The sequence below is a fragment of the Gasterosteus aculeatus genome, chromosome Y, assembly GCF_964276395.1.
Source record: "Gasterosteus aculeatus chromosome Y, fGasAcu3.hap1.1, whole genome shotgun sequence".
Taxonomy (NCBI): domain Eukaryota; kingdom Metazoa; phylum Chordata; class Actinopteri; order Perciformes; family Gasterosteidae; genus Gasterosteus; species Gasterosteus aculeatus.
This window is the reverse complement of record NC_135709.1, coordinates 15,670,089-15,697,890: the sequence shown is the minus strand read 5'-3', so window position 1 is coordinate 15,697,890 and position 27,802 is coordinate 15,670,089. Positions and strand designations below refer to the sequence as shown.

At 43.6% G+C, this 27,802-nt stretch overlaps 1 pseudogene across 1 annotated transcript in view; it reads left to right on the top strand.

Annotated features, from left to right (window-relative positions):
• The window catches only part of LOC120812261 (tripartite motif-containing protein 44-like), a 44,763-nt pseudogene extending 19,312 nt beyond the window's left edge, over window positions 1-25,451 (top strand). The window contains exons 3-5 of the transcript XR_013455164.1: window positions 1,749-2,038; window positions 6,926-6,948; window positions 25,260-25,451. The product of XR_013455164.1 is annotated as a tripartite motif-containing protein 44-like (transcript). The remainder of the gene's footprint in view (window positions 1-1,748; window positions 2,039-6,925; window positions 6,949-25,259) is intronic.
• Window positions 25,452-27,802: the final 2,351 nt, after the last annotated feature.

Here is a 27,802-nt window from a genome sequence, read left to right as displayed (position 1 = left end):
TCTTTTTGTCCACCAAAATTAATTTGACCCACTGATGGTGTCTATGCCGTTAAAGAGGTTAAGTAAAACCCTGATTCTACTCTTGATATATGCTAGAAGCTGTTTTCAGCCGACTTTTGTTTTCCATATTGCCGTGTCCTGATGGCCCACCAAAGGAGTGCAACACGTTTTTTTTGCCTTCAACACTGCTATACTTTTATTCCCAAGGGCCGTGGTTCTTTTGTGCAGTTTTTTTTCCTTCGGCACTAATGACTCCCTTATTTTTTATAAGTTAATTTTATTTGATTGTAATCATGTAAAGGCTTTGTGGAAAGTCTATAAAGCGTTTTATTTTGAGTAAGGCACAAACCCAACCATTGGTGAAACATTTTCACTCGCAAGGAGCTGTTGCTTTTTTGTTTTTGTTTCTCTCCCAATTTCACCTGTCAGCCCACATTTCACATGTCGCTCATATGGTCCATGTAAGTAATAACCCATCCAAAATGACTGTGGGTTAAATTGGACGTATGAAGTCTTAACCGGCATTACCATAATTCCTCAATTTCTCTGAGAGCCGTTTTGTTGTGATAATACGAGGCATGTTTGAAACACGGCCGGAAATGACAATGGCTCCCCTAATCTGCTCGCCCGTCATCGTACCGTTTTTTTGCTTCAAAAAGAAATGACCATTTCTAATCTGCTCGCCGGATGCCTCCCTCTCACCCTCCCCCCCTTACTGTCCTTACTCTCACTCTGCCCTTGCAGAAACGTGCCGCTGTCTCTCCTGAGGCCTCATTTTTGTGGCTTCAGCTTCAGATCAGCACGCATGAATGTTGCTTCCTCACTTGCTGGGCGAATTGTCAGAGCAACTCTGAAAGGTTCGAGGGCAGAGGTCTCCTGCTCCAGATAAACAAAGAGCAGCGACCCGGGATCACGCCTCTCATCTGCAACCACGGCCCCGTTGGGGTCGCAGAGCAGAGCAACATGTGACATGGAGAACATGATGAAATGGGCTCGTTTTGATGAGATGCTAAAGACGAAAAGTTTAACGTTGTAGCGGCCCTTTGTGATCTGTTCCTACTGCTTTCTTTCCAATCCCTGAAACCTGGTGTCGCCACAAAATAGGCTGTATGTTATGTGAAATTCATGAGCTCTGCATGATAAGTGATAATAAATAGAATATTTTTTATTGAGTTCATACTGTAGATATATTTCTTAAACATGCACATTCACATTACACTTGGTAAACCTATGATCAAGAAATTCCATCTTAAAGCTTTTTGAAAATGTATATTTGAAAGGCGAACTTGGATTTTCAGGGGAATTCGACTTAAATATTAAAGATCCATCATTTTGTGAATGGGTTTTTTAAGTGTTAAATGCAAATTGTTTATTGAGATGTTTTCATGTAACGAGTCGTAGCCAAAGAGCGCTCCGTCAGGGAAATGGGTGGAAAAGGTGTCTCGGTGAGCAGTTTGGTTGCCCTGAAAGCCAAACAGATGGCTTGCCTTCGTGGATGAGTCTCTGAGGCCTCTATCTACAGATGGGATGCATGGAGTTTACTTGCAGGGGGTTTGCTCGAGGCTTTTCTTCGTGCTATCAATTAGGTCCTGCATGCAGAGACCAGTGGGCTTGTTAAAGTAGTATTCCCATATTTAAAGTAAAACCTCAATCGATTTCGTATATCTCCATTTTTGCATCTGAATGACTACTTCATAGGTATTCAATTTAATATCTCTTCCTGTCGCTCCCTCGTCTACACACCTCAGATGTCAACGAAGGAGCTGGAGGCCAACGTGAACAGTCAGTTTGATGAGCTCCGCAAACTGGTGCGTCTGGAGGAGAAGAGGACCCTCCACCTGGTGGACCTCAAAGAGGCCTTCCTGACGGCGTCCGCTGCGGAGAAAATCGCGGAGATCTCCCTCCAGACCGAGCACCTACAGGAGGAGATGGCCGAGATCACGCACCAGCTGTGCCTGCTGGAACAGGCGGAGGCGATAGATCCCGGGATGGCAGCAGAGGCCCTCAGACTAACCCACTACCAGCCAACAGAGTGCCGGTGAGATTCGGCTCCACTATTTCACTCCCTAACTGCTCGCTGCCACTATAATTTCAAAAAATGTTCAAATTCTTTTTAGGGGTTGAAAGCTTCCTGGGATTCTAAGCGACGGTAAAGGCTCTACTCCTTGAGGCTAACGTTAGCTTGCCTTCTACTGGCGTCTGATTTAAGATCTCACCTCTTGCTCTCGCTGAGGAATGGTTGATTAGCGTTTAACGTTGGCCGCTACTCCCGAGCCATTCTACACCCCCCCTCCACTCCCCACTCGTTTAGCCTTCTTCTGTTGTCTTTTGTCTCTGCTAAGCTTTTCTCTAGTAATTTGTGGTGCCGTTTTACTCTCCGCTTTGTTTAACTCGGCTTCCCCATGAGATCATGTGGCGGTTGACACGTGGCGCCGTGTTGCTCCCCTCAGGCACGACGTTCATAACAATGCGGTGGCATTATTTTCAAATCTTGTACCTCGTGCGGGTTTTAGATTAGAGAGAAAGAAGCCTGTGAAGATTCTTCTAAAAAACTAGAAAAGCGAAGAACGGCAACTGATCGAAGCTGCATCACATGACAAGGTCTGCTGAGACGAACCAAACCGGGTCAATGCTTAATCAAGGCTAACTTTAAACCAAAAGGTCCCGAGCCAAAGTTGTTTGTGAGGGCAGCCTTGTAAAAGAGGGATCAACTGACTCGTCGATAAACAATTAAAAGCAGTTTGTCATCCGGTTGCAAGCTGTTATGTAGCTGATGTGCATCCAACTTAACAGTGCATGCGCTGTCGATGTGGTTATTATTTATCATTTCTACCATTGTGTAGTCTGTGGAACCTCGGTTATTATCGTAATCTGCTGGTTGTGTGGCCTCACATAACCATGTGCTTTGCTCAGAGACACCCGAGCAGGGTGGTTGAATGCAGTAAAGAACGTTTGAATCCAGGCCTTTTAACTTAAAGAACTATCTTTCTAACGACTGTGGGATCTGCTGAATGGTCATTATGGCAAAAATGAATACGGTGAACAGGTGCCACTATACACAGTTTGGTTCCAAATGAAAGTCGAGGCCGGCTGTATTTATCCTGCAAGAATTATGTTCATGCAGAGAAAGTGAGTCTTCCATTCATAAAGCCCGCTGCGTCAGTGTGATTCGGGTAGTTGGATGAACATTAATCTCGGGCCGTAGACTAATGAGGAATAAATCTGACAGCGGTTGTCCTTTTGGCTGCATTCTACGGCTATATGCACAGCAGCTGGCTACACTGTCCTTGTCTATTTTTAATACTCGCCCCTGAGTCAAAGCAAGGTACTTGTGCAATTCAAACATTTACACGCAAGTTCCCACAGTCTTTTCATGCTTCTCTCCTCTCCTGTCTGCACATTGAAGTGGAGGCTTTTGCTGCGTAAACATCTCAAATTTAAATACCCCATCAGCCCATTCTGTCACTCTCTATCCCCACATTCAGGCAAAGGAGGCTTGAGTGTTCCCATGTGACGCTGTAAAGGGACCAGGGAGACTGCCGTAATGGTGCTGTGCAGATTTATTTTTCCAGCTGAGAGATGAATCCATGGCGGACCGAGTTCATTAAGGCCCCTTAATTGAATGCTGATTCTTACCCCGTTTGGTCTTGTGTGTTCGTTGTGGCTGGAGTGGGCAGCGTTATTCACAAATGTATGGTCACGGGAGAAGTATGTGCAGCTGTAGAGATGTTGCTAATGCAGTACTTGTGCAGCGGGTTGTGTCTTTATAAATGTTCCAAGTGAAATTGAGGTTAGTTGTATGCGCAGTAAAAACAGTCTTTGGATCGAGTTGCCCGGAGCGCAACAACACCTGCAGACATCCCATCCTCCGTTAAAACAATTGTAATGTGCAGAGTTTTTTTTTTTTTTTTTTCCAGAGAACGACCGGCTCTGCCATTAATCCTCCAGCCGGCTCCCTCGATCTATCACTGTTAGTCCGTCCGTCTCATAGCTGCAGTGTCTACAGATGGTACGCTGAACTGCAATCATTCACTTGCCTCTTTACTGCAGTTCCGCTGAACTTTGCAGAGCGTTCCCTGTCCGTGACTACTTTTTTCTATGAATAATTGTTTTGCTAATTGCTTTTTTCAAAATTGAAACAATTTGGAGGTGTTTGAGGTGATGTCTTCATCTGTCCAAGAGAAGAAAGGACCAGCAGCTTTTGAGCTGAAGTCAGAAAAGCAATTGTTGCGTCAGGCTCACCCACCGCAGCTCCGTGACAGATTTTCTCACCTTCATAAACTCCCTTCCTTTCTCCCCTCTCCAAAGAATAAACCACATAATTGATGTGAGCCTTTGGGCTCGGGGTCAAACAAACAAATTGTTGCTGGTTCAGTTTAATAATCCCTCGTTGTTCTTTTATTGCATGCACAGGAACACGTAAGTGTAGACACACACATACACACACAAAGAGGGTCATCAAGGATGAGAAAAACATTCAGAAAATTATCCAATCAGCGGGAGCCAGAGGGAAAATACATTAAGCAGCTCTTGTCAGTCCATTTATCAAAATACTCGCTCGCAGAGTTTTCATTAAAAAGTGCGTAGTATGTACACCCATACAGTTTGTTTACCTGAGCATTCACTGTTATGCATGTACAGTAATTAAACATATACAACAAACGTATACCTCACTGGGCAGGAAATGGTGGTTCTGCCTGACTGGGACTCAGCCAGTGCATAAAGAAAACAAAGCCAAGCTGTCTCATCAGTCAGGCATTGCGAGTCTGCACCAGTGACCCGACCTCGTCTCAGGGGTGACCCGGGTTAAATGTTTGGTCGGTTTGCAGTGGATGGACTTTGAATGCGGTTAAGATAAAAACTGTGTGAAATTGCATCGTATTAAAGGGGCCGCTCACCCCTGAATAAATATATTTATATATATATATATATATATATATATATAAATATAAATATATTTATATATATATATATATGTATTTATATATATATTCATAAGGCTGATTGGAAACCCTAATTTGCTTTAATGGACCACTAATGAAGCCATCCAACGATATTAATTTCATGATATACTGACTATTTTCTACTCGTCTGATATTATGACTGTACTAATTGCTTATTATGAAAGGCATTTATTATAGATCATTGCCGAGTATATTAAAAACCGAATAAGCCAAGCTTATTACACCAATTTACCTTAATTTAATTGTGAACAGCCGTTTTCTATTTTTGCTGTGATCCAGCAGATTTCCTTTTTTGGGGAGCTACAGCTGCATTCAAACAGATCAAGGGCACATATTGCATCAAGTTGATATTGTTTTGAATGGAGCAGCTTCATGTTGCTTAGTTGGATGACTCTCGAGTCCGGGTTGTTCTTACAGGGACTTGGAGAGTTTGAGATGTGCACATTACGGAATGAACAGCCTCTGGCCATGTGAATGATGTAACAAATGTTTCATCAAGTATTATTCAGCTGTTTTTATTCCCATGGTGCATGGTCTAAAAGCAAATTTCTTCCAATTCTGTGAGCAGGGGCACTAAAATACTCAAAATGAAGAAAAGGCACTGACATTCCATTTATGAATGGAATTCATAATGCAAAAGCAAATGCAAAATAAATCCATTGTGCATTGTACTAATTCAACATTTACATCCATAAAATAATTTAGATAAATTAACTGGTGTTGCATGTAATCAATTGCAAGGCAAATCCTTTTTTGGGCTTATATCATAAATACCATTTGATTCCATCTGATTACTAGGACTGATTAGTCCGTATGAAAGGGAAATTTATTTAAAAAAAGGATAGACGCAAACATGTTTCCAAAGTGTATTATTACTCAGAATAGTTAGAACCTTTTGATTCATTAAATCCCACGTACAGTCCACTTGATGGCTTCTCCGACTGAGAGGACGAATAAAATGTAAATGTGAAATCTACTGAAATGATTTTACCCGGCAACATCATGGGTTTTGATTGCACACTTACACTATTTGATTTTTTTTTTTCTTTTTGCATCTCTTTGCATCTGCCGCTGTTAGCAATCATCTGATGACAACTCAGTTCACCGACCAAGCAAAGAGAAAGAAAGGCAGCCTCGCAGCCACCAGTTGCAAGCTTCTCTGGCGATTTGTAAGCTTTGCACTCCCAATTTCCCAAATTTACTTTTGAATCTATTTAAGTGTTTGACGGTAAACCAAGCAGAATCTCGCCGAGTTCCAATATTTGAAAGTACACCATTTGTCCAGCTCTGGAGCTGATTAAATTTAAAGCCAAATCTTAGTCGGTGAGGCAGACAGCCAGCCAGTGCGCGTCGGTAGTTGAGATCCAGAGCTACACGACGGTCACTGCCAGGGTGAAATATGAAAAAAAAAGATAAGAAAAAGAGACTGTCTGGTGCTCCAAGTCCTCTTTTCTAAAGATAAACCAATTGAGATTACGAGTGGTGTGAAAAGTAGTGAGACTGTTGCACATGACACCAATTTCAAGTGTAGTGCATTGATACTGGTGCAGAAGGTTCAAGTCGCTAAACAAACTGGTGTCACTGGGAGGCCGCGCGGAATAATGCATTTACATCTTGTAGACAGAATCTGAATTCATTTGGCACATGCATATGCTGCAGGTTGGTGTAGCCGTCACATCCTGGCTTGCGACAAATCACGTCCATCATTTCTACATGAGAAAAGATCTTTTAAGCCCCAATTACAATTAAACATTTGGTGCTTTGTTCGAGACTGCTACTTTTTTTTTTAAAGCTCATGAACATGCATAGGCACGAGTGGTGGATGGAAATGAAAATGATTTGGTCCGATTAAGAACCACACCAGATGCACAACCTGGTTGATGTAAATTCTGTTTACTTGCTTATTTGTTATCCTGCAGGAAGATTTTAAACTCTCTCTCTTTTTCCCTCCTCTTTTTCAGCGGGACATTGAAGCTACACCAAGGTAAGGCCGCCAGATTGATTCATTTTCGCCCTTTCACGACAGCAGAGTTTGACACACACACACACACACACACACACACACACACACACATTCAAACACACACCTTCCAAGTCCCTCCCCATCTTTTTGTTACTCATTAAAACAACTCACAAGCTCACCACAGACACGGAGTCACATGTGCGCATCAAGCCTGCCACGTTAATGCCCCAGCAAGGCAATTAGTAGCTCGTGTGTTTGTGTGTGTGTGTGTGTGTGTGTGTGTGTGTGTGTGTGTGAGTGTGTGTGTGTGTGAGAGAGAGAGAGAGTGTGACCATCTGCCTTCTCCGATAACAGGGCTACCAACAGTGTGTTTCTGTCCTTCGGTCACACCCTCCGATACAGCAAAGTATTTACACTGCTGATGACGTGTGCCTGCAGGTGCGTGTAAAAGCAGCCTGATCTCTAAAACCTGTTCGTAAAAATGTATATGAACATCTTGAACATACAAATTCGTAGTGATACATACAAAATAAATACGGACTGCAACTGATGACGTCACCCTATTCAAAGTGAACGGGGACCTGCGCCCCGTAAACACACTTTGTGAAGTCTAACGATGTAAAATAATCGTGTTATGATTGCATGTTTAACGAGAAATCAATGTTAACTTGTAAGAATAGAATACTAACCCTAACCCCCTCAAATAATCCAACATGGCGGAGAGACGTTCACCCCGACATGGTCCGCCATGTTGTTCACTCAAGGGGCGTGGTTTTGGAGATCACGTTGGTAAAAGAGGTCGAGGAGCCGGACTGGACAGAAGTAGATATATTATTTTTTTTACGATTTGTTTTGGTCCATAATTTATTCCCGGCTGCATCCTTAACCTTTTTTAGATGTGTCCGTGTCAAACGTTCGTAAACGGATAGCATGTCTCCCGGTCTCACGCCTATTGATCTGTTGACACTGAAAACCGTCTGCGCCTCCTCCACCACCCGGTTCCAGCAGCGCTCTCACCACCTGCTGTCTCTGCCTCCCCTCCTGGCCGTCCCTCTGGGCTTTCATCTCAAAGTAGCTACTCCTCCCCGCTGCCGATGCATACAAACCTTCTGCAAATGCTTGCACAGACGTCCTCCGAGAGAACAACTGCAGTTTCTGTGAGACTCAATTCGATGAGATAAGACGAGATGAATGCTGGATAAAAACGCATGATCCCCTTCTGCTACGAGATAAACCTCTCATGGATAACAATGTAGTCTATTTCTGCTTTTGGACTATTCTTTCCATCAGCACCATGTCTGGTGCGCCGGGGCCAACATGTAAAATGTTATTGATTGGTCAGCCGGTATTATGAGCCCACTCTCGAGCAGATGGCAGCGAGCTTGCACCCAAGGGTGAGATAGAGCTAATAGTTTGCCCTTGGTCAAGGTTAACCTATACTGTTACATCCCTCCACACAAGCGCACACACACACACACACACACACACACACACACACACACACACACACACACACACACACACGCACACGCTGATAATTACTCTGAGTGCAGTGAGTGCACAATCTACTGTGGCGACACATTTTGTACTCTGTAGGATGCGCGAGAAAGGAAGTTTTGGTGTTTGGAGGAAATCTATATTGAGAAATTCTGGACCGTTTCTCGTGTGAGTTTATTACAGCGGCTGAGCAGTAGAGATTAAAGGGCTTAAGTTTGAAGGGGAAGCAAACAAAGGGTGAAAAGAAATACAGACGGAGCAGAAGGATGCACATATAAGGGGATCAAGCTAGGGGTGGTTGTTTTGGGTTGTATGGAGTGGGACCCAGACATCAAATTGATTATGAAGCAGAAACTCTTATCCGGTGTCTGAGCTCCATATCGCCGCTGTCGATCCCCATAGGACAGCAATCCTGCACCCAACGCACATCTTTCCCGGAGTTTCCTCATCAATACGATCCCCTACCCCTCCCCCAAGCCCCTTAGCCCCCTAGGCTCGACTATGCCTGCCAAGATTTGTCCTTCTCTGAATATAAATCTTGTTTTACTCCCCTTAGCCCAACCGTCTAACCGCTGCCTCTAATGTGATGGAATGCACATTTTGCTTGCCTTGCTCGGTTTAAACCTTTGCAACTTCTCCTCCTTGTCCTATCTGTGTGTCGCTTTATTTGTATGCTTGAATATCCCCACTTGGAAAACCAGAACATTTAGGTCATGCAATTAACTTGTGCCGTTTTAAAACATTTTAGTTTTGTCTGGTTAATTAAATCAATTTATCGTTAACTCATGACTATCATTGTATACCTCTCTCTCAAAGTCGACGCTTACCAATTGGTTTCCTTCCAGACATGGATTGTGGTGCCTCAGAAGTCGCTTAATTAATGATTAAAAGAGGAGAGGGTCTTCTGCCATCTTCACACCCACGCAAACACACACAAACACACACAAATTAAGTCTGGGGAGGACAGGCTCGTGACTGCACTCTAATGTTGCCTCCTGAGTTCTTGTGCATAAGGACGAAATGGAAGCAAAGACAGTGGGACACTGTTTCCCAGACTACTTCTCAAGGAGATGAATAGTCGAAGGAAACACGCATGTTAGACTTAAACTATTCCGTTGGGAATATATATATATTTTTAATAGACATGTTGAAGTATTTCTTTCATTTTTGGCTTCCTGGCAACAAACACAGATTACCTTAACCTTCGAGCAAAATATTTCAAAATCATGCCACCGCACTGGTTTTGGCTGTCACTCAAAGAATAATAATTATTGGCCACTTATAACTCTAATTACTTATGACTGTCTCACCCACATTTTTTGAAAGACATGATTATTGATACAGAACTGTTCGTTCGTGCTAGGCACTTGTGTGCAGCCTCAGAAAAACAAAATGAATGATTCTCGTTCTCATTTTTATTTCCCACAAACAAACATCGAATTGCTACTGGAGCTAATGTATGTACATTTGATGTATTGTATGAGGTTTTTATTGACTGACTGCTCTCAGAAAGAAAAGGAAATATCTTTGCTGACATAATTTAGTATATTTTGTGTGTGTGTAGTTACAGTGCGGCCATTTGCACTGCTGCCGATGTGACCGTGACTATTCCTAATAACACATGGCACAAACCACTGGTGTGCATCTTAATAGCAATTAACACCGACAAATGCTTTCTCCACACAACCGTTTGCATGTTGTAATATTAGCCTGGCTAAATGTTGATTTGGCTCCCTGCTACATGTATGATGAATGCTAGTTCAGTATCACAGAAACCAAACAAAAGCTAAACCCGGGCCCGATAAAACTCCACCAATAAAAAGAGTGCAGTCTTTTTGGAAGCGCTATGATCTTGATGTCCTGTCAAAGGTACAGCTTTCTTGGCTTCCCATAACTTCCCTTGTGTTTTCGTCATGTGTCATTCTAAGTTTATAGAGATTAGCAATGAAAATGGGAACCCTGAATCTGTTATAACATTTTCTTTTCCCCTAATTCTCAGAAAAACGCATGAATGATATTCTACAACGGTAAATCCTAATTTGCTGTGACTTTCTGCATCTCCGCCACAAGCTCTTCCTGATCCCATTAGCGCTCTGTCTCGCCGACACCTTTTGGGAAGATGTAGTAGAAAGCGCAGATTATTTTAATGTATGGTGACTTAAAAAGCTCTATATGCCATGCAATCCCTGTTTTTACAAGAAAGCTTGACAATTACTTCAAATATCTTCCAAAGAAGACGTTTATATAAAAGGTTTACTGCTATGCAGTGCAGGTAGAAGGATAAATGCACGAGGAGTGGCTGCGTGTCTTTTATAAGGGGCCCATCTGTGTGAGCGTGTTTTGGACCTGCTTCCCTCTTGAGTTTGTTTTGAAAATCTGCCTTTTTTTTTATCCACGTCAGGTTTATTTTATTTGCAGGCAGAGATAATTTAAACAGAAGAAATAAGGACTACATGTCTGTGAAACCCCAGAGCCTGCTGTATAAAAGCATGTCACCCAGGTAGAAAGAAACTATGTAAGAGAATAGGGGAGAATTGTCAAATGTTATCAAAATGCATACATATAAAATGAAGCGATCTAAATGGGCAAAAATAACCGGCATCCGAGAAATATGAGAGTTGTGTTTGACAGCCTTTGTATGTGTTCACCTGAACATACAAAACAAGTGCATAGAGCTCCAAAGCTTCAGCTGAGAGCCTGGTTTGTTTCTGACTTCATACCTGCCTCATGATCAGTAAATCTATAAGACAATCACTCACGATCACTCACCAGACGCCATATCGCAAGAGTTCCTCTCCCCTGTTTCTCTCGCTTGATCATGCATGCCGGGCCTGGAAACACACACACACACACAGACAGCTTGAAAGTGGGCAGACGCTGTCTCTTCATTTCCTTCCGTATTCTTTTCACTTTACAAATATATTTGTACATGCACTCACACATACCGATACATGGCGACATCCATTTGCATCTACACATAACCAATGTGCTCTACCCTCATTCGGTTTGGAAGACTCTTTCTGATGTAACTATATACATTTCATACTTGAGCTTTACGTTTTCTCTAAGCTCTTGCTGGCTGACAGACACGCGCGCTGTGTGGCAAACTGCTCGCTCTGTCTCCCTGACTGAATGCCGCACACCGGCCTTCCATCAGCGCGCATTCACAAGAACACGCGTGCTGAGGGGACGGGGGAGGAAACACTTTGGGACACGTCTCAACTGTCAGCCTGAGTGAGGTGCGTGCCCTTCGTGGGGTCAAATAGATGAGTGAAAGCCGGGAGACACGGGACAGAGAGCGATGCATCGCCTCTCGTGAAAAATGTACTTTGGCGCCTACTAATGAAGCCACTACCGGCCCTTTGGACTTAATCCCTTTCAATGTTTGTGTGGGTTTTTTTTTTTGTGTCTCAACATGCCCCCATTTAATAATTTACAATATTGCAGATGGATGCAATAGATGCATCTGCTGTTTTTTATTACTGTACTTGAACTGCTTCCTTTATACATTCTCCCTCTCTTGCTCCGTGTCACTCTCGCTCTGTATGTGTGTGTGTGTGTGTGTGTGTGTGTGTGTGTGTGTGTGTGTATACTTCTTCTTTATTTTCTCTCTTCTTTGGAATATCTTTGCATATTCTCTTTGTCTCTCCCTACTTCCCGCTTCTTGGCCATCACCATTCAACAGGAGCGGGTCGAAGGTCCAAAATGAATGCAAATCACACACCCCAAATACAGACACGCATTCAGATAAGAGACCATATAAGCATGCATAATTCATGCCACATGCACAAGTCTTTATTTTCAGTTTGTTTGTGTGGGCGCTCGTGTGTAGCATGACACGTCAAAATATAATAAAATTTGGAAAGGGGCGTGTGCAGAGGAGTCGACGTGAACGAAATAAGTGGGTTTGTTTGTCACTTGTAATGACTAATGGCAGTTATTTGTTTCTACTTAAATGAGGAAATGTCTGCTATGGCAGCCCATCATTCTCATTTTTATTTCATGTTCGAGCCAAAAGATTCCATCCAAACCTTCCAGCTCAATATGATGGTTCAAAGAGCAATTTGGGAAACGGAAGAGGTCTAATTGAAAATCCTGTTAAAGTGGCAAGTACGCCTCATGACTGTGTATCGGCATGTCAAAATGCTAACGAGATCAGACTGTTAGGGATATGTCTTTGCCAAACATGAAAGGTGTGAATGTATTTTCCAACAGAAATGGCTTCTTTCGATTTTGGATTTGACTGAAACCTAAAAAGTTTAATGCATTTCAGGATTTTAAATTTCTGTAGAGCTGCAGTGGAACCGCTACTGGCTTTTTAGTTGTTAATAGTTTGTTACTCTGTTGTTGATTTTCCCTTCCATTACCACTGCTACTATTGTTGTTGTAATCGTGCAAAGAAATAAAAATTGACCACTATTGCTACGCTGATGACCCCCAAATCTATGTAGCGCTATCACCACGACTATCGCCCCATAGATCTTCTGTGCCAGTGCATTGAGCAAATCAAAGACTGGATGTGTCAAAATTTCCTACAACTAAATGAAGACAAAACTGAGATCATTGTATTTGGTGCTAAAAAAGAAAGGTTTAAAGTAACCCAACACCTTCACTCTCTGTCCCTGAAAACATCAAATAAAGCCAGAAATCTGGGGGTTATTATGGATTCAGATTTACACTTGGAGAGTCACATCAAATCAGTAACAAAATCGGCTACCACCTCAAAAATGTAGCACGACTTCGAGGGGTCATGTCAGCTCAAGACTTAGAAACACTTGTACATGCCTTTATAACCAGTAGGCTAGACTATTGTAATGGTCTCCTTGCAGGTCTCCCAAAAAAAACTGTCAGGCAGCTCCAGCTTGTTCAGAACGCTGCTGCTAGAGTTCTAACAAAGACCAAAAAATGTGAGCACATTACACCAATTCTTAAATCCTTACATTGGCTCCCAGTATGTCAGAGAATTAATTTAAAAATCCTACTGCTCACATATAAATCACTACATGGTTTAGGGCCAAAGTATATCACTGATATGCTTCCACTACATAAGCCTTCAAGATCACTAAGATCTTCTGACACCAATCTGTTAGTGATTCCCAGAGTAAATACAAATCATGGGAAAGCATCATTTAGTTACTACGCAGCAAACAGCTGGAATAAACTTCCTGAAGATTTAAGACTTGCCCCAACTCTGACCACGTTTAAAACAAGACTGAAAGCTTTTATGTTCAGCTTCGCCTTCTGCTAAATTTTACCTACATTGCACTTTTAACCTGTGCCTTTAATTAAACAATTTAAATAAGATTTTAATTTATAATTTTATTTGCTGTTTTTAATTGTCTTTTAATTCCTGTATTTTATTTCACTTTATTGTATGAAATGTTATGATGTGAAGCACTTTGAGTCTGCCTTGTGTATGAAAAGCGCTATACAAATAAAATTGCCTTGCCTTGTATGTGTGCAATGCTGTGCTTCAGTGTCCGCATACTGACCCTTTACCTTTTTTAGAAAAGGAATGATCATTTGCTTTATTCTGCTGTCATTGTCAAGCTGATAAAAGATTCAGCAATTTAAGAAGCATGGCTCTGTCATATTTCATTAACTTGCCTCAAAGAATGGCAAAAGCTTTAGCAAATGTTTTTCCACAAAGTAATGGCCTACTAGTATTAAAGACAAATGCTATGAAAAACAGTACTACACAATACATTGAGAATCAAGTATGAAATGATAGTGCAGGTACGGTGAAACCAGCCAAGTGCAGCCGGTAGAGACATCTTTCAGATCCACCAAGAAAGATGGGAGGGGGGGGGTCACTGCTGAGGATGAAACCGCAAAACTATGGAAAGCTTCCCGGGTACGTTGCTCATTCAGATGGGAAAGCATGAAAAATGAAAATGCGTGTGACAAATAATATTTCACAAAGCTCCGGTGCACAAGACTGCAACAACCGGGTTAGTCTCTGATGGTGCCCTTCACACGGCTTCCTGCTATGAGCGTTTCAAATCTTCCAGCAGTCTATATTTTTCATGTATCCGCTCCAACAAATACCCTTCCTGATAACCTTGTCCGATCTGAAATGCAGCCCTACTGTGTTGCCAAGACTGAGAAGCCACACTTTTCTTTTTTCTTGCATGAATTTACTGTCTTTAACTGTAAAATCAGGCGGAACATGTCAGACTCATGTCACATTGTAAGGTGTGCTGATGTGTTGATATCTACTTCATTATTCATGAATACAGAACAGTTTCCACGTGCTGCACTCCCTTCCTCTCAGCCCGACTTGTTCATTGTTATTTCTGGCCGGCAATAAATTACCTACCCAGACTCCTCTAGCTGTCTAATAATGTCGTTGCCAAGGACGGTTTGTCTGTTCGGTTAAGAGGAAGCAAAGGGGATTGGGTATCAGAGATATATAATTCCAAATGTGAAACTTCTGGTGTGAGCGAGTGTGTGTGTGGATGTCGGTCGGTCCAATTATTCGAAAAGAAGAAAGCGACAAAGACAAAAGAGAAAGTGCGAGGAAAGTGACGGAGGAAGCGCAGTGATGTAGAGCTTTGGCAGGTGGCTCATATCGGAGTGCTACATTGAAGGTGCAGATGTTGTGATTTTCCTTTTCTTTTTTTTCTCTCAGTCAAATGTCGAAGCACATCTGGCGAGATACAAATCTGCTGTAGCGGCAATGAAGTTACCTTCTAGATCCAATTCTGTGATTCATTAGCAGTGTGTTTTATGTATGTATATATTGAATTTTTTTATATAGATTTGACCGACAATCCCTAAGAAAGAGGTCACGACTATTACTTATGACATCATAGATGATTCATACATTACCTCATTAGATTTATTACGCAATTTGTGTGTTTGATACAGTCAAAAACCCCTTTTAACGACATGTCGGCACTAGTGGAAGAGTCAGGGTTCCTCGGCGGGATGCCAGGAGTCTCCGTACCCATCGGCCTCTTACTAATTGGCATGAGGTCATGATGCGCGTTGTAGGCTGAGCACAAGGGTGCTTGTGAGGTTTGATCTTTTTGCATTTGGGGAAAGGCCTGGACTGGTAAGGCAGAGGACATACTGTACTAAAAGGACACCAAGCAATTAGGGCGCCTCGTCCCCTGTCTTATATCTGTCAGGAAATGACACCCATTTACAAACTTTCTCCATTTTATCTCTCGCTCTGTCTGTCTCTGTCTTAATTTAATATTCTTTCTTGATATGAGTGTTACAAGGGCGTATTGCAGGAGCGTTAAATAATAATAATGCGATTACAAAGAACAAGGTAGAATTCATAAAATCAAGAAAGCACTTTCTCACTCAGGCACAAACACACACACACACACGCACACACTTCTGCCCTCCGTGTTAAATCCACCAGGCGGTTTGGCATTCTTGATATGTAGAACATTTTTCCTCCACACTGTCATGCATTGGATGCTGATGGAAAAAAAGCCCTCAGAAGATGTCACAGTGTGTAGAAACATTTATTTTTAATTCTGGAAAAAGCACAAACCGTACACACACCAAGGTTATTATAGTTTTGAATTTTTCACTAGTTTGAATTTTTATTTAGTTTTGACTTTTTGTGTTCAATTTCAGTTTAGTTGTAATTAGTTTTTAAAGCAGGTGTAGTGAATGTGACTGCATAATTCACCTTTGTTCTTGTTTCGTGGTAGACGCAATTGCGACTGTTCCGGGATCACGGTCCCTTTAAATGTTTTGTTATGTTGTGACGTAGAGTCCCTTGCTTGTGAGGTTACAGGGCTGCGCCATCTTGAGTGTTGTTATGGTAATAATAAACGAGACACACGCTGCTGTTCTCAACTCGCGGAATTGCCTTTCATTACAAACGCAACATCCACACAGGTTTGCTAGTTTAGTTTAGTTTTTATTTTTTGAAAATGCTTAGTTTTAGTTTAGTTTTTATTAGTTTCAGTATTAGTTTTAGTCTTTACCGCAGAATGTAACAGACTGGAGGGGGGGGGGGGGGGGGGTACAATATGGGTACAAATATGTAAACTAAACCAGTCTATACAAGATGCCATAGCCAATAGACTAAAGACACACGTGAACAGCATGTACTGAACCCATCAATGAGCCACACATGACATTGCTTGGGAGCCGGGAGTCTCTGAGAGCTCAATCTGAAAAAAAAAAAATCTAAAACCCAATAAAAACTCTAGAGCAGCGATTCCCAAAGTGTGGGCCGCAAAGGTACTGCAGGTGGGCCGCGAGAGGTCATTTACAATAAATTAAGTTTTTTAATTTTCAATTTTTAAAAGTTTGAAATTAATATAAAAATATGTATGATGCGGCACAGTTGATGAAGCACAAACAATTTAAACGAACCGATTAATAAAACAATAAGGCTCTCGCTCGAAACGGCTGCTCTTGTCCGCCTGTCTTGTTCAACAAGCGGGGCGCCCTCTTGTAGTATTAAAGTAAATATACCGCATTGTCCGCACTCCAAGGCGCACTTAAAAGGCTTTAATTTCCTCAAAAAACGACAGTGCCTTATAATCCGGAGCGCCTTATATATACGGATCAATTGGTTAATCGGTTGATCCATACTGGTTGTACACGGCGCTCAAGGCGCTCTGCCGAACATGCCAAAGCTCGTCTACGACGGCGAGACGCTGAGCGGCGCTCAAGCGCGTGAGATGTGGAGCTTGTTTCAGGGCGCGTCGGAGAAACAAAGCTGTCGTTCTCGCCGAACATTTAATGAGATTAAAGAGCGAGAGACAGTGCCCTTTTCTCTACAGTAGCTGAACCATCTTAACGGGGAAATAAGTTATTCTAAAAGCAGCCGAAGATTTAAGGCGTGGATGGCGAGGGGGGCGGCGGGAGCGGACGCACCTCGCAGCATCGATCGGACCCTGAAAGCACCGTCTCCACCTTACTGTCAAAAAGAAGAACAGCGAGCGCGTAGAAAACTCCTTCGAGCAGAGATTCACGTTTCGCAAGTGAGCAAATACCTCGCGGAGACGGACTTTTGATCGCGCGAGACGGACTTTTGCTTGAGTTTGGGAACCGCTGTTCTATATTATTGACAAAGACGAAAACTAAAGACATTTTCTCTATAATTCTATTTTATTTTAGTTAGTTTTGTAAAGACACAATACAGTTTCAGTTAGTTATCGTTTTTTATAAAGGCTCGTTTTTATTTCATTTCAGTTAACGAAAAAAAAAATCACACCTCGTTTTAGTTTTTTTGTTAGTTTTTGTTAACGATAATAACATTGACACACACACACACACACACACACACACACGGTTAGGATAATTAGTGGAAAGATGGAAGGATGAAGCAAACGGTGTCCCCACATAGAAATGAGGATGCCTTTATACACAGATCCTTTCCTCCCACTGTCTCAACTACTATGTGCCCTTCAGCCAGCCAGCCACACACACACGCACACGCAGTGCATCAGCTTTCGGGGGAATTACCGGTTTGATTTCAGGTTCGTGGAGATGAAGCAGAACGATAGTGGCAGGCCAATGGGCAATGAATAAAAGCCCTATCAGACCTCTGGCCCTTGGTATGAACTGTCACCACAGAAGCAGCCCACACACACACACACACGCACACACAGCCCATTGGCAAATATCCCCATTCAGGAGTTGCACACAGCACCTACGTCACAGCACATGTCTCAGGGCTCAGTGGGGCGGTTGTCAGGGCTTCTTCTCTCTGCCAGTCCCACAGTCTGTGTGGCACTTATTCTCCCAGTGGGGGGGGAGGAGGGGGCGTTGTTGGTTGGGGGGGTAGCGCGCAAAGGCTGGCCTATATAGTTCAGCGACGAGCCCCGTCACCACGTAGATTCATAGTATCGGCGAGAGAGGACTGAGGAGATGGTTTGGGATTTAACTAGCTCGGGAGATTTAGCGAGCACTTTGCAGAATCACCTTAATCCAGCGCTGCTCTGTAAAGGGAGGGACGTGAACGGAAAATGAATTGCTTTTTTTCCCGCACGTCTGAGTTTCTCTTTTGAACCAGACAATTGGTTGTTGCTTTGGATTTTTTTTTCTTTTTTTTTCTGTCCAAATATGGATAGACATTTGCATTTTAGATAGAAACGATGTCTTGTCTTCACCTTTTTGTGACAGATAAAGATCCAAATCCCAAGGTTGGACTCTTATAAACAAATTAAATCCAATAGTGGCACGTCACCTTCAGGAGAAGGCAGACTTTCCACGACTGCTGTTTCAGAGGATGCTTTAGTGCACACAATGGTGTCACGCAGTATTTCACTGTGTTACAATCCTGAGCTCCATCAAATTGCCGCTTCTACGGAAATATAACAACACATCTCACAGACTGTTCGTGTTTCCATTTGTTGCCATAGGAAAATGTTTGTGCTGCACGCTAAAAGAAGTACATTTTATTCCACAGCCAGTTTAACATTCTGCAGAGGAAGGAGCCGGGAGGTACTGGCGAGGCATGTGAGACTTTTATCAGAGATGAGACTTTGAGAGGTTTGTGTCCTTCACGCTGAGGGCTTGGATGCAGGCTGGGGAACTTTTCACGTGACAGACGGCTTTGCCTAATCGCCCGCCTGTTCTCCAACTCTAAATGTGGTTGTTGTTTTTTTATTCCGTCTCATGGACTCACTCATTTTCTCTCTTCCTCCCCGTCCCTGGCCATATGCGTCTCTTGACATCTGTCTGAGCGGAACGGGGGACATAACCGACCGAGGAGGAGTCCGTTCGCAAACAAGCCCTTGGTTTTAAAATCTCTCGGGCGCGATCCAGATTCCTGAGGCGCCGGCGTTCTGCGGCTAGAGAAAGGGGGTAGTTTTTGAAAGAGGCAACAGGGGGCAACTCTGCCAGCCTGCCTAGCGTGCCGAGTATGGACCATGAAAACAAAATGACAGTGTTGAAGTCATTAGAGGAAATGGGGAAAGAAATCTTAAGTAAAGGGAGCGTCGGGACGGCATAGGTGGTCACTATTGTCTCCCTATAAGCGGATGCCGCGTGCCTTCTGGAGGACGGATAAAAGCTTATTGCTTCGATGTGTTTTCCTCTCGCTTTCTCATTCTTAGATTCAAACTTCAAAGGAGTATTGAATACAAGAAAAAAAAAGAATTAAGCCAAAGACTTAGTCTGCATTTAAAGGAGAGGAAAGTTCTCGTCTGTTTGGCAAGTGTGCGATATGCCCGGACCTGGGACTGGTATGATGACGCAATATCAGCCCGGCCGTGTCTGAGAAATGAAGGTTCAGCAGGTCTGATGTTAGTAGTCTAACATAACCGGTCCGACAAAACAGGTTATCAGCTTTAATCAGAAGAGGATCCAGCAGTGGTCATTTACGTATTTAAGATGTGGGAATTAAATCCCTAATCGCATGCAAGAGGATGAAGAACGTGACGTAGTAGGAGATAAAGTTGGGGCGGGGAGACAGGGAATTGGGCAACAAAATAAGAATAAAGTCCTCCGATTTGAGGTATTTCTCAAACACTTCTCTGTAAAGAAAGAACAACATTGTAAATAGTTTTGCTTTCTTGTTTGGTGGACGTTGTAACCAAGCACCAGCCTCCTTCTGAGGCTTTAAGGCTTTTTACACTGTTGCTTTGTGGGAAAATGCAGACGCCTTCAATATTATTAGATTACCAGTAATCGTACAAATAAAATAACATTTTGGTCCCAGAGAGGCGCAGAACGAAAAGGCGTCGTTGTTACTTATGCAAAGGCTTTATCCCCAAGCCAACATGAAAGCTTTTCGCTTTCCATGGAAATATGTCACACTCTTTTTGGCCTGAAGTTGTGCTGATGGAATTATTGCTAATAAACCGCCTATGAGATGCTGTGTTGTGGAAATCACAACTTACTCCCCGTGCTTTAGTATTGACTTAATACTAATGATTATTTAATACATATTGCAGGACTAAATGTATTTCTTTATTTTATTTGTGATCTTAGGTACTCTGTGTAGCACTGGAAGAGGATGGCGGCCACTCAAGAAATAAGATTTGTGTTTTTGCAAGATGGAGTTTTTCTGTTTAGGTCGACTGAAGCTTTTAGCAGTGTTTGTAGAACCCTTCTCGCCCTTTGGCAACCAGTATTCTTTTTGATCTTGTACCTACATCAGGAGTCTTTGAACTGTGCTCAGTTTGACCCCAAAGGGTAACGTTTGCCTCGTATACCACCAGAGTAGGCAATGGTTGTGGACCAAAGTGAGACATTTATCCTGAAATTCCATCTTTTGCCGATTGCTTCGGCTGTGTTTTTAAAAATGAGCCGTTGCATATTTGTGAGCATGTCCGATGAATAATACCAGAAACCTCTTTTTAGCAGAAAACCTCCAACATGTCCCATCGCTCTTTGTTATACAGCAGGGAACCATTTAGGTGATTCCATTATCTCCTCCTGAGGGATCTTCTTAACCCCATCCCTCGCCATGTCATTTGCCACCAGCAGCGTGTTGGCTGTGGAAATGGAGGGCACAGTCCTGTTTCTACACAGCGGTGCGCTATTCGGGATAATTATCGACCGTCCGAATGCATGTCAGCGAGTCTTAAAAGGAAGTACGGTCCACAGGCAAGTGACCATGCCTATCGTCATGTCCAGCTTTAATTTTCACATTCAATCTAATGAGCTGCTCTTCTTTTTGTGGGCTACATGGACGGGATTGCCGCAGTTCTCGTCAATTAATTCCTCAATCTCTAAACGAAAATGCTCTTGTTTGATCGGCACTGCATTAATTCCCCCGTATGATTAACGGCAGGAAATTGGCTTGTGGAGGGAAATGATATGACCGATGAGACCGGTGTGATTATTCTGATTGTCTGGACATCAGCACAGTATTTCACTCCGCTCCACTGACCTTTCGGCCTTGCCGTTGGCCGTCTGTATGCAGGAGAAAGCGTCCCAGGCATAACACGTGTACCATCTAGTGAGTTCAAGACACGCAATCCTCGGTTTTAAGTGGTACGCGCAACACCTTCTGATGCACATTTCAAAATAACGGCATGCATTAACATGAGTTTAAATGGGGCCTACTTGAGGCGATGCATCTGGCGGACAATAAAATGGATTTATCGCTGCTTTTCCCATTTTGCTCTGATGAATAAGCTGCTTTGCAGACATATTAAACCTCCCCTAGCTCTGTCCCTTCAGCCATGATGCATTGTCTGGTGCTGTGCATCGTCTCTCCATTTCATCCCTGAACTGATTAAGGCTTTGGAACAGCATAGAGGCACCACAGGAACAGTATTGACAGAGCAGCCACTCTGAAAGAGGCGGACTGTCACTGTGTGTGGAGACTATTCATCGTAGGACGGTTGGCTCTCCCTTTGGTCAGGGAATCAGGACGTCAATAACTCAATCCATGTGAATGCAGGTGTGAATTCTGCATCTGTGCTTGATGTGAAATGACAAAAAAACATTTGCTCCACTACTGACTGCTCCTACTGCTCCCCCGCTGTGTCGAGTTGTCATCTTGGATATAAAATTCCAGTAAACGGTATTTCTTTTTCAATGTTGTGCTGTGGTCAGCGTGGATATTGATGGTTACATTTCCCGGCGAAAAGCATCTCCTCATCCAAATAAATCAACTGGTAAACAAAGCCAATGCTGCTGAGACTGTGGCTCAACAGGAGCCACTGCACGGATGCGGGCTATAAAGCAATTTTAGGGATTTATCATTAAACCGCCCCTGGGAATTTTGACACCCGTGTACATTCTAGTCCCGGCACGTGGAGGAAGAATCGTGTTGTGGTTGTTTTTTCTTTGTCCCAAAGCAAATCGCAGTCTGAATCCCTACTGTGTGTGTGTGTGTGTGTACGTGCGTGCGTGCGTGCGTGTGATGTTTGCACAGCATGTGGGTGTGGGTGTTTCTGCATCTGAGAACATTAGACACGGTTGAAATTTTCGCTTGAGGAGAAAAGTTGCTTTCTAGTTAATACATCTGACCAATACATTACCAAAAATATTTTTAGTTTTTAGTTTCCAAACAAAAAAAGTTCATAAATACATCTCCATGTGTTCTCCTTCAAGATTACAGCATGTCACGCATTGGTCCATTTCAAAGTCATATGTATGCCGGTGCGTATGTATGCCTGTGCATCATTTAATCATCATTAAAACCCGGGTGAAGATCCTCGGGAGACACGGAGCCGCTGGATGTTCTGCCCGCAGATATTACAAGCGACGCAGCGGTTTGCACACAACTGAAGACTATCGTTGGCAGGTGCTGGGGCAATAAGAAGATGCCGATGAAATACATAAACAAGTGTAGACGCACACAGTAACTACCTGCAGGAATAACAATGTTTTTATTACATCCTTTGCTAAATTAGGTACATTTGTATCATCAGGCTGAGTTTTGGTACCACGCATACTTATTAACCCCAACAGAAAAGTCTAAAATAGGCAATTTGTCTTTTTTTAAGGTGAGTTTAAAATGTTTTTCATAGATCTTGTTTTTAGAATTTAGAAATAACCCGTGCACACACCTTTCATTAAGAGCAGCCCTGTGATGTTCCCAACAGACCAGCCCGGATTTAGGGAATTGAGACGGGACAGCTGAAGAGGGCAAAGCAGCGACTATCACTGTCGCTATATATTATATATATATATAGGCAAGGCAAAGTCACAAAGGAAATGGGTTTGTAATTTGCTGTGTTTTTTCATAGAGTGTAATTTGCTGCAGTAGCTTCGCCTCCTTTGGGAAGTACCGTAGCTACGCCTAAGCTCACTGTCACTTCCTAAACTTAAAAGCCTGGTGATGATTGTGACCCTGGCATTTCCTATAGTCGCTGCTTTGCCCTCTTCTGCTGTTGGGAAGATCAAAGGGCTGCTCTTAATGAAAGGTGTGTGCACAGGTTATTTCTAAATTACGCGCCCCTAGGCGGAGCCGTCAGATGAAAGGGCATAAATCTGCAGAGGAGAGGGGAGGGAAAGTTGGCAGATGAGATGGCAGATGTAAACTTTTCCAGGACAATGGCCAGTGAGATCCAGCAGAGCATTAGCGCAGCGCAGCAAAAGTAAAGTGCTCCTAATAGCAGTACATCTTTCCTGCTTTTTATCTTCACTTTTGCTTTCTCACAATATTAAGACTCTATGAGCCTTTAACTCTCTCCCAGAGAGAGAATAGAGTGAGAGGGACAAAAGTGGAAGTCTAGGCGGCTTCCTGTGCGCTCCAGCCCTCTGTTTTCCTCATGGGGAGCCAGAGGTTTCCTCCCGTGAGTGATGGGTTCGTTTTAGGGCAAATGGAGAATTCTGTCCCCCGCAATCTGAAAGGGGACATTAGTAAGATTGGCTTTTTTTCTGGTCTATCAGTGCTATCCAAAATCTGATCTCTCTCCCACTCACACACACACACACACACACACACACACACACACACACACACACACACAGACACACACAGAAGACTTGGCCGGGATGTGAAGCCCAGTGAGTGAGCTCTGTAGCAGACGTCCCAGACCCTCAGCTCAACCCTGCCCGCAGGACGTGGTCACACCAAGGGGAGGAGGCAACGATCGGCCCTATTCAATAATACATCGACTGCATTAAAGCGCATGAATAAGTCATGGGCGGAAAGAACCCAGTCGTCAGGATACAGATACACACACACACACACACACACAGCAAAACAAAGATATATCTACTTCTGCTGGTCAGGCTCTGTCTTTGACCCACAATCTCTCTCTCTCTCTCTCGTATGGCCTTTTTTCCTACGGGTGAAATAAATAACTTATATCTATGTGTCGTCAGGCTTAGTGAGGACCGTTTGAATATAAATAGTTAATTTGCCTCCATAGTGCAGCCCTCGCTTACATACATATATTTGTAATTACTGACGCTGCAGACCATTTCAATGCTGCGTTAAAATGACACAAATACAAGCGCTAACTATGCCGAGGAATTGAATGGGAGCAGTGCCTTGTTGGGAGTTCCTCAAGGAGGTGCAGCAAGGGAAAGGAAGGAGCTCCTTGTTTTTGCTAACAGAAGTGTGTCAGACAGGAATGCCCTGGCAGCAGTCCTCTCAAAGACACTCACAGCCCATCAACCCACGTGAAGATTTATCCTCCCTGAATACAACGGATTAATGTTTGCTTCTTCTGATGACCCCTGTCAGGATCTCCGATCACCCCGAGTTGGTTGATGAGAAGAATCGCAGCACGTTGATCAATCAAAGTAAAAAAGTTAACATTTATTTAGAAGAGAAAAAGATTACATGAGCAATTCTTCGCAGATATCTGGCTCTAACTATTGCTTGCAAGCAGGAGGTCCAACACACCAGCACGTATCACGGTGCTCTGTGGAAATGACGTCTCCGAGCAGTAAAAACGCTGAGTTTTTATACAAATGTGGAGGACATTCTCCGTGCCAGTTACGAGAAGCTACAAAGCAGGTTGAGATAAGAACCCAGGTGAAGCTGAGGGTAACACACGCACACACAAGATTCTCCTCAGTGGCCGGTACAAATCATAATTAATTGACATAAAGTAAAACTTGGATCCTGAACTTTTGTACCGAATAAGATATGAACCAAGGCCATGAACAGAAGTCCTTTGTTTTGAAGCGTCTATGAGCTTGAGTTGACCGCTCTCCCTTCTCAGGACACAGCTGCAAAGCAACATTTTGTATCATGCTGCTCTTTGCACATCAGGGTCAAATACAGGACACTTGAGACACGGCTTTAGCACAAAACAATGTTATAATATATTTTACCACTACATGCATCTCACACCCCCTAGTTGGAAGATTTACCCCCTAAGACAACCACAAAACGAAATAAAACTCCCATGAAATAGAGACTGAAGTCTCAAAACCACATATGCACACCTACTTTACTGCGAAATAGGTCTAACTTTCCTGTTTTGTTTTCGCAGGCTACCAGAGCCGAGGGCCGACCCCGTGAACCCACGAGGCTTTGACGACAACGACTCTGGACCGTCCATGGACCACGCCCCCTGAATACCAGCAGACCAGACTCCTACTCACCCGTCCCTCAATGTGTACTCCAGCCATCGGCCCCGCTGAGCTGTCAGCCCCCCCCCCCCCCCCCCCCCTCTGTCTCTCTCTCTCTCTCTCTCTCTGTCAGCCTTCCCCCCCCCCCCCCCCCCCCCCCCCTGAAGAGGGCTGATGTGACAAATATGGATGGCGACGTCTTTTCTGTGCTCAAACTTCTTCTTTTTTTCACTAGCTACTAACTTCCATCGATTTGAAGTTTCGGGCGATCAATTACCATCAGGCTCAATTTCCACAGCCAGTCAGATCCTTGGCTTACTGGTGAGCCTGGCAGACTCTGGGAGGAGTCTGGGTAGGCAGCCGAGCGCAGCGTCGGTTAAGCCCGACAGATGTCAGAAACGGGGGCGCTCCGTAGCGCCGCTCTCTTCACAGCCGTGAACAATGTCGCTCTGTTTCTGTCATTGTGACAGACATTCGGACGCTCCTTGGAACATAATTTCCAGATGCTGCAATGCCTTATGTCATCGAGAGATCGTTGAAAGGTGTTCTCTGTGTCATGTTTGATTAAGAAGAAAAAGAAAAAAAATATGTGTCTTGTGTTTTATAATGTTGTACTTTCCATCACCGTGTGCCGATGCTTTATGCTCGTGTATTGGAGCGCACTTCCTTGTGTGCTTATGTGTGAGTCTTTGTTAGGTGAAAATCAAACGTGCGCAAAATAGCTCAGCTTTCTATTTAGTGTGATGTACAAAGGCTCATTCCCCCTGTCCAATGCATAGGGTGTGTGACCGATCGCCATCCAGACGAGCACACGCACTTTCCACCTTGACCCACTCGGCCGCGGCGTTCGTTCGTGATGTACAAGTGTGTCCATGTCAGCGGTTTGTTTTCTTTAACGCGATTGATTCTGTTCTGCTTTACTTTCTGAATTGAAAGCGGTGTCACCCATCATACGTGGCACATGTTTGACAAAGACATCGCTTTGCCCTGAGAGGAATGTCTGCGTGTCAACAGCCTATTGAAATGACTCTGAAAAGAAAAGTGAAACAGCAGACACAAGTTTGACTGTCTTTGTCTATTTTTTTGTTTTAAATGCATAAATAAACAACCAGTTTCTGAAGATGACATTCACACTTTTGCCAAACTCTACAAACACCTCAATGTCATCAGTCATCCAAGAAAGTAATGTAAAAAATTAAAAAACGGTAAGCATGCGGCGACGGACGGAGACGAGAGGAGAGATGACGCGCTGTTTAGAAGGGATTCGAGGGAGGCGCCCATCTTGATCAGACTGGGAGTAGTAGGTTTGGGAACAAACAAAAGGGTGTTGATGGAGCAGGAGAGCCCTTCGGGGTCTCTTCTTTTCCGCAGATGCACTTAAATGTCGCCAGGTTTCATTCCTACGCTGCCAACAGAAGCCAGAACCCACTTTCATCAACTTGAAGCCTCAATCACTAAGCCTTTCTCTCGGGGCAGCTCGTTTTTCTCTCTCTCGCTTTGCTCTTTTCGCACTGTGTGTTTCTCGCTCCCTTCTGCTACGTCCGCTTCGTCAAGCCAAGGATGCTTCTGCAGCATTTCTGATATTGACGCGTGGAAACCCGTTTAGCCAGTGGTCATTGCTGTCTGGCTGGTAACACGTCTGGGTTTGCGTTCTCTGGTGAGTTTCCCTTTACAGAAATAATGGGGCTTAATGACTTACCGCATGAGGCATTGATCCTTCAGCATTCACTAAGCCACTGCTGACTGACCGAGCGCCAGAGCACTCAAACCCCTTTTACAGATTTTTTTTTTTTTTTGGTTATTTCTTAAGTGTGTTATTATGTTTCCACCCCCTTGCCATTAGAGAGCGGCTGGCTTTCGGATAATGATCATAGGCCGTCATCTCCGACTAGAAGTCTGGTGTGATCAAAGAACTGAGAAACAAACCTGATCGATGGGGACAATGTGCCTGTTGTCTGTGGAGGAAATGGAGAGGAGAAGATTGTCAGATCTAATTCAGCCGGGGAGAACACAAGGTTCCCCTTTTTACACACACAATTACACCTGCTCTCGCAGGTTCACTTCACAGAGCATCGTCACAGGGGGGCGTAATGAACACGAGCCCCGTTTTAAGACGTGCAACTTACCGCGTGGGCAAAGACTTTTGTGTTTGTATTGACGTGAATGAATTGCCTCACGGGTTGTGAGAATGAATTAGCTACGTGACATGCTTGCTAGTGGTCACGCAGCTTTGATTGCTGCCTTTTTAATTGAGCCCGCCACATTAAAGAGACAGTCGGTGTCTGCGGTTACACGGGAACGGAGCAGCTCCAGCACCCAGCGACCCACCAAGACTTCTGTTCATTAGCGGGCGAGAGCCAAGAGAGAAATGCGAGCTGTCTCGTACGCGCAGACCACAGGTCAGAGTCCGTGTGCGTGTGGTCTGCGAGAGGCCAACACCTCTTGTACCATTCAAGAGAATGTA